This window comes from Silene latifolia, unplaced genomic scaffold, assembly GCF_048544455.1.
Source record: "Silene latifolia isolate original U9 population unplaced genomic scaffold, ASM4854445v1 scaffold_102, whole genome shotgun sequence".
Taxonomy (NCBI): Eukaryota; Viridiplantae; Streptophyta; class Magnoliopsida; order Caryophyllales; family Caryophyllaceae; genus Silene; species Silene latifolia.
In genome coordinates, this window is record NW_027413124.1 from 307,108 (window position 1) to 314,852 (window position 7,745).

Here is a 7,745-nt window from a genome sequence, read left to right on the forward strand (position 1 = left end):
GAAAGTTTGGGTCCCGGAGCCGAATCGATTAGATTGTACAACACCTACAAGTCGACTTAATCTTCCCTACTCAACAACATGCATGGTCTAATGAGACTCGAGTTGGTTTATGTCTTACAAGTCTCATTGAAAAGATAGGTGATGGGTAAAAAATGCAAGGATTCATAGGCTCGCATTTCATCAAACATAACATGTGCATGAGTTGAGATCAAAACAAGCAAGCAAATAAACCATGAAAGCATATTAATTTAAGCATGAATCATTCCCCATGTTGGTTTCCCCTAATTACCCATTAACCCTAGCTAGGTGACTACTCACTCATTATCATGTTGATCATGCTAGCAAGGTTGTCAATCATACCAACAAAATGAAACATGATGAACAAATGAAAGTAATTAACAATAATTAAAAAGTGATTAAGAGGATTATACCTACTAATGATTCCAATAATAAAGCAAGAATAAAAGAAGTACTTGATGCTTGATTGAGAGGTTGTCAATCTCCCAATAATAACCCAAATAATCTTCAATTACCCAAAATAAAGGATGAACAAAAGAGAGATTAAGGAAATAAAACTTGTATTAAAACTTGATTAATTGTTGATTACAAAACTAAAGAGAGATTTGATTGATATTAACTACTCTAATAATTGATAAGAGGAACATACTCTTCTAATTAGACTAATGGGGTATTTATAGTGGAAATTAGGTGGATGCATTAGGGTTAACTAAGGGCTAAAGTAGTAATTACACTTTTTAGATTTGAGCAGGGAGACGCCGGTATTTTTCGAAGGAAGGGCTTCTTTCACGGAGGCTTGAAGAAGACGAAATTGTGCTGGACTGGAATCCGTGCGTCTTAGGCACGGGACGGGCGGATTCGTGGGGCTTTCCCGAGCGTCTTTGGCAGAAGACGCACGGATTTTGCTGTGGAGGACGGACGGATTCAGGGCAATCCGCACGGATTGTAGCTCAGCATTGTTTCTTCTTCTTTTCTTCCCTTTTCTTGATAAAATCCTTGGGGATTTCCTCGGGGATGCAAGGATCCTTTCTCGTCATTGCCCAACTACTATAATATGTACAAAGGCCTTCTAATCTTGTCTCTCCTTGATGCTTGGTCATTGAATTCAATCAATTTAGTCTCGTTTTGCCATGAAAATGCAAGATTCTTACTCCTTTCCTACCAAGGGATCAAAATCTCAAAGAATATGCTAAACAAAGAACTAAAGACAATAAATGACCCAAATATGCACTACAAAGCATGGGAACAAGGCTAATTCGGGGGCTAAATATGCGCTAATTATGGTCACATCAGTGTTCAATACATAAAAACTCTGAATTTCTATCCCGAATCTAAGAATTCATTATAGAATAACAATGAAAAGACCTTAATTTGGGAAATTGCTGCAAATTAGGGTTAATAGTTGAATATGAATTGATGAATGTCGGGGGGATTGATGAATGTCCAAGGAAAAAATACATGCATGATAAAATTACAGTACAATCGCCATTATCCGAAGCATAGTACCTGAATTTGTAGGAATGAGATTGATAAATCTCGCGAAAATGCTGCTGATGAATGGATTGAACCGTATATGAGAAGCAGATGATCGGATACGATGAAGGTAGGATAGAGATGAGCAGCGACGATGATCGGAGAAGACGATCGGAAATGGCGACGATCGGAAACGGGGATGATGAGGGTCGAAGAGAGAGAAGAAGATGAGTGAGAAAGGGAAAATTGAGAAATGATTGAAGTTGAAGGGTTTGGGGAATTAAGTGCGTCAAATTGTAATATTATTAGTATTATTAATTAGTAATGTTAATATTAGTAGTATTATTAGTGGTTCTCATGGTTCTCATCATCCTAGCGGTAGCGGTCCGCCTAATCCAACCCAAAACCCTTTCTCGTCCCGTTTTAGGACACCCGGGCCCCTTTTTAAAATCCCGTCCCCAAAAAAGGGTTCACTCGGCCCCTTCTAGGGTGTCTTTAGGTTTTCCTGTTCGAATGACAATATCAAGGAAAAGGGTTTAGGGTTGGATTAATCCAACCCTAAACCCTTTCCCGTCCCGTTTTAGGACATCCGGGCCCCTTTTTAAAATCCTGTTTTCCTGAAATAAGCTTGTACATGCATGAAATAAGCTGTCTTCCTGAAGCTAATCGGTGTTTGGTTTGGTGTACACTAGTCTTATGAATTAATGGACTAACCTTGTATATGCATCAAATAACTGTTTATGTGCATTAAACAACTTTGTATATGCATGAAATAAGCTGTCTTCCTGAAGCTAATCGGTGTTTGGTTAGGTGTACACTCGTCTTATGAATTAATGGACTAACCTTGTATATGCATCAAATAACTGTTTATGTGCATTAAACAACTTTGCATATGCATGAAATAAGCTGTCTTCCTGAAGCTAATCGGTGTTTGGTTTGGTGTACACTAGTCTTATGAATTAATGAACTAACCTTGTATATGCATCAAATAACTGTTTATGTGCATTAAACAACTTTGTATATGCATAAAATAAGCTGTCTTCCTGAAGCTAATCACTGTTTGGTTTGGTGTACAATAGTCTTATGAATTCATGGACCAACCTTGTATATGCATCAAATAACTATCTATGTGCATTAAACAATTTTGTATATACATGAAATAAGCTACCTTACTAATGCTGACTACTTTGACAGATAATTCTCTCAAACCAAACACTACAAAGAAAGAGGCGAACAAATTTCACCGCGGCAACGGAGTCCGCGTGTTAAAGCCAAAGTTCACGAGGAAGTCGCACCAGAGTTGCCTCCTAACAAGAACAAGAGGAAGGCAGCAGCAACAAGCAAAGAGCCAACGCAAACTATAAAAAGAAGAAAGCGTTCTTACAAGTATAAGCCTCTCCTCACTCGGATGAGTCCTTCCTTGATCACTAATTTCATCAAGTTGGGGCCATCCGAAAAGCAAATTGATGCCATACACAGTATGGGGTTCAGAGGATTGTTACAACTTAAGTCAGAAGAAATCAATGGCCATTTGGTCAGATGGATTGTCGAGACATTTAATCCGTTCAATTGTTCATTGATGAACCACGATCTTGTTATCTCTGATGAGGAATTCCATGTTGCAACTGGACTTCCTATGGGACCGATTGACATTGTTGCAGCTGGAATATTCTGTAAGGAAAAGGAGTACACAGAGGCTGTCAAGAGGTATAAGGCTCAGTTTACCACCTCAAATATTACGAAAAAGGTTCTCTTAGATAAGATGATGAAGCAACGGGATGGTGGAGACGATTTCAAGAGGAATTTCCTCATCTATATCGTCAATGTTCTCTTGATGGGGGTAGTAGGTGATCATCCTAGCCCTCGGATATTAAGCTCCCTTTCAAATCTCTCCGATGTCCCTAACATGAATTGGTGCAAATTTGCACGGTCCCATATGATCAACAACGTCATGTCGTGGAAGACGGCTATAGCTAATTCCCCTAAAACTTATTTTAAGGGACCGATTCTGATTTTCCAGATTATCTACTTGGATAGATGTGTTTTCATGACGAGAACGGTGCGTCGATCATTTCCCTTATTAGCGAATTGGACGGATGAGAAAATTAGAGAAAGGGTTAAGTTGGAGAAGCAGAAGGGGGGTGGCTTTGGCAAGGGCTCTGTTGAACCCATATTTGCTTATGTTGCACCTCAACATGAACATGAACCTGTACCTGTACGTGTACCTGAACCTGAACCTCAACCTCAAATTGAATATCAACCTCAACCTCAACCTCAACCTCAACCTGAACTTGAAGCTGAACCGGTTGATGAGAGGAAAGAATCCAACAAGGTTTTGGCAAGCACAGCCATTCGACTTGCAGACATTTATGGTGACTTTACCAAAGCAGTTAGAAATGCTAAGTGTAAGGCTCCCGCTTTCCCGGCTGTCACGCAAATGTCAAAGTTGGCAAATTGTTTATTTGAAGGATTTTCCCTTTCACAGCAGAGTACAGAAGAAGGTGAAAGGGAAGGTGCTGATTGTGAAAGGGAGGGTGCTACCATGGAGAAGATGGAGGAGGATGACGTGGAAAAGGACAATGAGAAAGATGAGAATGAATTGAAGGAGAGAAAGGAGGAGGTGGCAGTGGAGAAGGAGTTGAAGAAGGATGAGGGTAAAGTGGAGGAGGAGGAGTTGAAGAAGGAGGAGGTTGACATGAGTTGTGCAGATGATGCGTTTCTAGACAATCCCACTGTCATGGCTGAATTAGAAGGGATCCTTAATAATGCATACACTCATGTTGGCAAGGTGTTTGATTCACATCATGAAAATTTCTGGAACGAAAAAAAGGAAAAGGAAAAGAGGGATAAGGCGCTTCTGGAAGGACCGTCTTTTAGCCTTTTTAGTGGTGATGATGCTCCATATAACTCTCAAGAGTTCCTTGAGTCCAGGTTGCAGGCTGCTTCAAGTGTTCCTCATTCAAGCACAACAACTACGACGTCTGTTCCAGTAGTTCGTCCTTTATCGCCAATATCACCAATTCTGATCTCATCCCAACCATCGCCTGTAGTTATCTCCTCTCAAGTATCGTTGGATGAATCGCCAATTGAGCCCTCTTCTCCAACTGCCCCCTCAGATTATGCCATTGAGAGTGATGTGACCATAATTAGCGCATATTTAGCCCCCGAATTAGCCTTTTTCCCATGCTTTTTAGTGCATATTTGGGTCATTTCTTATCTTTAGTTCTTTGTTTTGCATATTCTTTGAGATTTTGATCCCTTGGTAGGAAAGGAGTAAGAATCTTGCATTTTCATGGTAAAACGAGACTAAATTGATCGAATTCAATGACCAAGCATCAAGGAGAGACAAGATTAGAAGGCCTTTGTACATATTATAGTAGAAGAGCAATGTTGAGAAAGGATCCTTGAGTCCCCAAGGAAATCCCCAAGGAATTTATGAAGAAAAGGGAAGAAAAGAAGAAGATACGTTGCTGAGTGACAATCCGAGCGGATTGTCACCAATCCGTCCGTCCCGCAGCTGCACAATCCGAGCGGCTTTGCTCAAATCCGCTCGGATTCCACCTCCATAATCCGCCCGGATTCCCTTGAATCCGCTCGGATTCCAACGCCATATTCCGCCCGTCCAGACCTTATTCCGCCCGGATTCCAGCACAGCGTGATTTCCTCTTCTCCAAGCTACGAAGAAAGAAGCCCTTCTCTCGAAAAATACCGGCTCCTCCTTGCTCAATCTTAAAAGTGTGATTACTAGTTTAGCCCTTAGTTACCCCTAATGCATCCTCCCTAATTTCCACTATAAATACCCCATTAGTCTAATTAGAGGAGCATGTTCTTCTTATCAATAATTAGTGTAGTTAATATCAATCAAATCTCTCTTTAATATTGTAATCAAGTATTAATCAAGTTTTAATCCAAGTTTTAGTTCTTTAATCTCTCTTTTGTTCATCCTTTATTTTGGGTAATTGAACATTATTTGGGTTATTATTGGGAGATTGACAACCTCTTAATCAAGCATTCAAGTACTTCTTTTATCTTTGCTTTATTATTGGAATCATTAGTAGGTATAATCTTTTAATCCCTTTTTAATTATTGTTAATTACTTTCATTTATTCATCATGTTTCATATTGTTGGTATGATTGACAACCTTGCTAGCATGATCAACATGATAATGAGTGAGTAGTCTCTTAGCTAGGGTTAATGGGTGATTAAGGGAAACCAACATGGGGAATGATTCATGCTTAAATTAATATGCTTTCATGTTTTATTTGCTTGCTTGTTTTGATCTCAACTCATGCACATGTTATATTTGATGAAATGCTAAGCCTATGAATCCTTGCATTTACTATCATCTTCTATCTTTTCAATGAGACTTGTAAGACATAACCCAACTCGAGTCTCATTAGACCATGCATGTTGTTGAGTAGGGAAGATTAAGTCGACTTGTAGGTGTTGTACAATCTAATCGATTCGGCTCTGGGACCCAAACTTTCTTAGGATTGTAAGATATAACCCAACTCAATCCATCACAACAATAATTGCTTGCTTATAATTTGAGAACATGTTTGTATGATCATATCCCATGATTTCCCTATGATCCCATGACACCCTAGTGCCTTTAATCAATTGTTTACACCCCTTTAATTCATCTTGCTTGTCTATTTTCATTGCTATCTTAGTTTAGTAACCTTCTACATCAACCCAATTTGTGACACCCCTTAGACACCACTAGTTGCAATAGAAATCTCATTTCAATACCCGTCCCTTGGGATCCGACCTTTACTTGCCTCTTTACTAATTGTAGAGTTGTTTGTGAAGCTATAAATTGTGTTTTGATTCGACCGTGACCCAACGACCACATCTTAATTTGTGAACACTAAGCGGACTCGTATCAAAAATGGCGCCGTTGCCGGGGACGGTGTTTGTTTGATTTAGATTTCTTTTTATTGTTGTTAGTTGTGTCTTTTCTTTGCCTTGGGGAAGTAAAACTCCTCAAGGTTTGTTCTAATTGTTTTCGAGTTGTTTGATATTTTGCATGTCTAGAAGGTTACAAAGTGGTTTGTTACCTTTTGACCGTGAAATCGAAAGAACCTTAACAAACAATAGGAGACTTGCTAGGAGGAATTTAAGAGGTATTAGTGAAGTTGTTCAACCCACTAGTGAGTTTGTCAATCCTTTCGCCATAGAAGGAGAAGAGAACCCATTACACAATACCCCACAAAATCCACCTACAATGCCTAAGTTTTCGTCACACTCCGTGCCCACCGAGGAGAACCTACCCAACAGTACTCCTACACCTCAACATCTAACCGGAAATTTTATTGCCAAGTCCGCCTTCATCCAATTACTTGAGAGGAGCCAATTTGGGGGGATGCCTAGTGAAGACCCTCATTCTCATATGGAAACCTTTTGCACTATTGTGATGCAATCTCTCAAACCGGCGTGACTCAAGACCAAATTAGATGGGTCTTATTTCCTTTTTCTCTAATCGGCACCGCGAAGTAATGGTTGAAGGGCCTTGATAAGGCCACCCTCGTAATAGATTCTTGGAAGAAGTTGACTCTAGCTTTCTACAAAAAATTCTACCCACCGGAAAAGACTAACATGCTAAGAGCTCAAATTACGGGTTTTAAGCAAAGGGATGAAGAGTCTTTGTATGAAGCTTGGGAGCGGTTTAAGGGAATTTGTCGCTCATGTCCTCACCATGGACTTAGCGAATGGTTTTTGGTACAACAATTTTGGAATGGTTTATATGAAGATTCTAGGAACATTCTCAATATGGGATCGAATGGAATGTTTCACCGAAGTTGATGACAATCAAACATGGAACAAGATTGAGGAAATGGCGGTCCATAACTCACAATATAGTAGACCTCGCAAGGCTACTAGAGGAGGAAAGCATGAAGTGGACTCCATTACTCAATTGGGTGCTCAACTTAGTGCTCACATTGACACAATCAACTTGAAGTTTGAACAAGATATGGCTAGACTTGAGGAAAACTCAAAATCATCAAAGCATCATATTAATGCCATGACGGCATCCTCATCAATCCCAAGTGGGATATGTGTAAATTGTGGAACTTTGGGACATGACCAAGGTGAATGTAGGGGAACAAATGAACAAGAGAATGCTTTCCAAGCATACAAGAGTGGTACCCCTTATTCCAACTTTTACAATGAAAACACCAAATTCCATTTAAATCTCTCATACAAAAGCCAAAATGTTCAAAACCCTCAAAAAACATACACTCCACCACCC

General features: G+C 39.7%; 1 non-coding gene across 1 annotated transcript; it reads right to left on the reverse strand.

The window, feature by feature from the left end:
- Nucleotides 1-7,090: 7,090 nt before the first annotated feature.
- LOC141637404 (small nucleolar RNA R71) lies at nt 7,091-7,197 on the reverse strand. The gene has a single exon (XR_012541784.1). It is a non-coding gene; the product is annotated as a small nucleolar RNA R71 (small nucleolar RNA).
- Between the last annotated feature and the right edge of the window lie 548 nt (nt 7,198-7,745).